This window comes from Octopus sinensis, linkage group LG3 (genome assembly GCF_006345805.1).
Source record: "Octopus sinensis linkage group LG3, ASM634580v1, whole genome shotgun sequence".
Taxonomy (NCBI): Eukaryota; Metazoa; Mollusca; class Cephalopoda; order Octopoda; family Octopodidae; genus Octopus; species Octopus sinensis.
Genome location: NC_042999.1, coordinates 31,803,741 through 31,808,740, shown reverse-complemented (window position 1 = coordinate 31,808,740; position 5,000 = coordinate 31,803,741).

The following is a 5,000-nucleotide window of genomic DNA, read 5'->3' as shown; positions in this document are numbered from 1 at the left end:
TGTTTCAATTTTACCAATCGATAAACCGAACGAATAAAAATATAGGGAATCATCAGCAAAATGGTATGTGAGTGAGACCGGAATCTGATCCACCGCGAAAGATAAAATGTAAAAAAGTAAAATATGATGGAATTTTCCAAGTATGGCATTTATACAGCATTACGTTTCGCCTTTCTACCCCTCATCCATAAGTTATTGTTTTCTCTTCTACAAATGAATACCATTTACATTCAATAAAGAACTTTGAATCCCAAAACATGTTTAGGGTCAATGGGATCCTTTAGGCGAATACTATAATGATTAGAAACGATGTTAAGGGTGTATTATTTGAAAAGCCAAGAAGCAGGTGTGTTATTCCTCATAATCTTAAACAAGACGTACCAAGAGGTATCTCATTATTTACCAGGAATTTATCAGGTAGAGAATATTTAACAGTAATACTAGTAATCAGGGCTCACATATTTATATACGTATATATATATATATATATATATATATATATATATATATATATATATATATATATATTATATGGAGAGAGAGAGAGAGAGATAAGACTGAGAACGTGTGTGTGTGTCTGTGTGTCTCCACGTGTGCATCACTAAATTTCGAGAACTATCCAAATGGTTTTATTCAAATTTTAAACATGTCATACTTACGCTCCTTCGAAAACTTCGACCGATGAATTAGAATTAACGTATTACAATTCGAGAGCAGGAGAAAGAGAAGGAGTCTAGTTGTTCGCGGGAGAGAGAGAGGTCGCACCGATACAGTCATCGATATAACGACCGTATAGTTAAGGAATGAGAGCAGTGATTTGTGAGAATATTTGGGCCTCAACGTAGCCAAGGAACAGATTCGCATAGTTGGGGCCCATTTTCGTTTACATGGCCATTCCTGAGACCTGATGTAAAAGTCACCAGCGAACGAAATGCTTTTGAAGGAAAGAACAAGTTCGGCCAGACGAAGAAGTGTGGAGATATCTGGTTGGAAGTCAGGTCGAAGTTTTAGAAAGTGTTTCAGTTCAAGATGTCCTTCGTTGTGTGGGATCACGTTATGTAAACTTTTGATATCAAGAAGGAAGAGAAATTTAGAGGGGCCAGAATGGAAGGAGAAAGAGTTAAAGAGACAGAGAGCATAATTGTGTCGAAATATCCCGTCTATGGAAAATGAAGATGATGAGAGTGCCAACATGATATGTGGCTTAGAAAAATGTGCCAAAGCAACCTTGATAAGTGGAAGATTAGTTAAGAGTAGCAAAATCACACTAGATAAGGCAAATAAAATAAGACAATGAGACCAAATCCAGACATACAAATACTTAGGAATCAATGAACTAGATACGATACAACGATACAACGCACACAAATAAAAGTGAAGCTAAAAAAGAAATACTATACATGAATTAGATTGATACTGAAGGGACATCTCAATGCGAAAAACAAAACAAAAAAACTAGCATCAACACTCTAGCCATCTAAGTAATTAGTTACAGCTACAATACTCTTCAGTGGCCTCTAAACGAATTAATCAAAATAGGCAGGAAATCAAGAAAAATAATGACAGGATTTAGTATGCGCCACCAAAAAAATCTGTTATTGAAAGGCTATATTTACAACGGATGGAAGGTGGTAGAGGCCTAATACAGCTAGAAACCGATTGCAAAATAACCACTATAAGACTACTGAAGTACCTAATTCAGAAGCAAGGGAAACTAATACAGATAGCCACAAAACACGAAGAAAACAAATAACAGCACTTTTTAGTCAGCTAACAAATATGAAGCTAATGAAGAATCAACAAAATCTGTAAATCAAGTGAAATGCAAACTAAATCGGGAATAGCAACGAACCTTGATAAAACGATGGCAAGAAAGGCCACTTCATGGCAAATATTGGGTTTAGCTAAGCGAAAAAGAAGTAGAAAATCATAATCCGAACAAAGGCTGAGAAGCTCAGAACTCAACTTAGAACTAGAAGGATTTTCAATTGCAGCCCAAGAGCAAATCCTTCCCAAAAGCACTCACCGAAAACACGTAACGAAAAGAAATACGAGTAAATGCAGAATAAGTGGTGAGGGAGAAGAAACAATAAATCATATTGTCTCTGGCTGCCCAGTCCCGGCTAAGAACGAGTGTATTCATAGGCACGACAGATTTGCGTCCTATATACACTGCAAGCTCTTCAAACACTAAGGGATGACAACAGAAAAAAATGGTATAGGCACACGCAAGAAAAGTCACAGAAAATGAGAAATCAACCATAGTGTGGGATATGCTGATGCTCACAGAGTGATTTTTAAGTAAGTATATTTACTTAAAAATCACTATCAAAAACATAGCCGTGCACAGCTAAACCAAACATAACATCGGAAAATTGATTAAAAATTTTTGTTCTAAATTGTGCACATCCGTACAACTATTCTCTCCACCATATATTAATGGATAGAAAAGAATTAAAAACTAAGACCTCGGAATTTAATTATAATTCATACTGGAGAAAATCAAAAATAAAATTTCGTTTTCCAATTAAAAACTTTGACTACTTGAATACAAAAATTTCTTCTCTATCCCTTCCAAAAGATCACTAAGTGGAAAAAAGACAACAAGTCTGACGACACTGATACAGAGGCTACGCCCCCATTACCTCCCTTTCCCTCTCAAAATTTTCATTTTTCTTTTTCTTTTCCTTTCCTTCATAAACCCTCAAATCACACTTTCTTTTCTTTTCTCTATCTTCAGTATCTTCCACGTTTTCCTCCCCTCTTACCCCTTCACCTTCTTTTTTAACTTGTTCCTCTGTCTTCTCTACCTCTCTCTCTCCATTTTAAATTCATCATCAGTTTCAGTTTGATATAAAACGCGAAGCAAACGTACTGTAAATCACATGTTCGATGAATCCGATAGCGGAAGAAAGGTGTAAGTAAAAATATATATAATCATCCAGCACTTTGGCTATCTTGTTATTCTGAATATATATATATAATATATATATATATATATATATATATGCGTGTGTGTATGTATATATATATATATATTTGTGTGTGTGTAACTGCAAAACCTTTGGGTCTTGTGCGTAGAGAAGAAAAGATCATTATTACTAGTATTTTCTTTCAAGTTTGTTTCCGTCATGGCGAATGTCTTTCTGAAACCCCGAGCAGAGAAATGAAGTGCATAAATTGGTAGGCCATTAAAACAAGCACCTCAGATTGAGAGGAAGTGGGGAAGACAGAAAGAAAAAGAAAACCCTGAAATAAAGGAAAATAAACAAATAAAATGAAGTTGGGGAAAGGGAAGGAAATTTACAGCGGCAATGCTCTTCTCAATACGTGTGACATTCTGGGTTCAAATTCCGCAGTGATCGACTTTGTTTCTTCCTCCATTCGGAGTCGCTTAAATGCGTACCAGATACGCACTGACGTCGATGTAATCGACGTAATCCCTTTTCCCAAATTTGAGGCCTTGTGCTCCCAGTGAAAAATATTATTTTTGTAATTATTATTAGTATCATTATTATTATTATTATAATTATCATCATTATTGCTATTAGTTATAAGAAACATATACATTGGTAAAATGGTGTCCATAAATTTTATTTGCTTTCTCTGTTTTACGTATCGACGAATATTTGATAAGCTGATCAGTCGTGGGTCGTTGTCACTTTTTTGTTAGTTTTTTTTTAATGTTCATAATATCATTACCTGAAATGTAGAACTCACAATATTATTCAAAGAAATGCTTGGCAGCTAGAAACAAATAGGCAAACATCAATTGGTACAGCACTCTTAAAGCTGCTTTGCCATTGTAATTACAAATCACCAGAACCAGTGCCAGCAGAACTTGCAGTAAAAAAATATAAAGAACACGAAAGAATAGTCCGTAACAGTGAGGCAATCACTCTCACCACCACCATTACCAATTTAAACGACACTGACATAAATAGCGATTGCAGCCCAGTAGAAGGTCATGAGACTAAGGACGTGAAATTAAGGATACCGGGAAGAAAGTCTACTTAATACATTACTTGTAGTAAAAGATACCTCACAGACGAATGCCCAGAAATCTTAGGAAATTATATAAAATTCAGTAAAACCAAAAAAAGTTTGTAAAACTAGAAAACAAGCAACTTCAATTGCCGAGAACAGAATTAACCTAAAGTTTGAGAATGGGAAATAAAATGAATTTATGCCCAGATCTGTACTCTCAATACAATTAAAAATCCACCATCCGTTGTGGGGAAAATAACCAAAAAAAGTGAATTTAAAAACATTACTTATAAACCACAAAAAAATATCCAGATGTGATTTATTGAAATCCCCAAAGAATTCCTAATAGCACATGGCTATGGGACTCCACCTCTGCTTCTGCTAGGGATCAGTGATGCACATATCGTTAGCCACCAAAAAACTGGGTGTAGTAAAATACCTGACATGCAAATCTGTGGTATTCAGCAGAATAATTGCTATAGCTCATCTTTTACACCAAGACAAAAACACGTACCAGTGAAGATAAAAAGCCACGAGAGCTAGTGCTTGGTATTACATCAGAGGATTTAATATTATTGTTATTATTATCATTCAGTAGTTTTATTTTTATAGCGTGCTTTCACTTCACTACCGAGCGCAGCTCTGTGTGCCTTAGGTATGTGCTGTGATTAGTCGTGATGCTCTGATGGTTATTGTATGGAAAGTGTTCTGCGTAGGATGTGCGCAGTGCCTAGTAGTGCAATTTTCTGTATGTTATATGTGTTTGTAAGTCCTGGTGTTTTTGTTATGTATTTGTCTGAATATTTTTTTATCATGCCCAATGCACCTACTATGATAGGAATTGTTTCTGTTTTTAGATTCCACATTCTGGTTACCTTTATTTCCAGGTCTTTGTATTTTGAGAGTTTCTCCATTTCTTTTAGAGACACGTTGTCATCTGCCGGTATTGATACATCAATTAGAAAGCATTTTTTTTCTTCATGATCTCTGACAACTATATTTGGTCTGTTGGC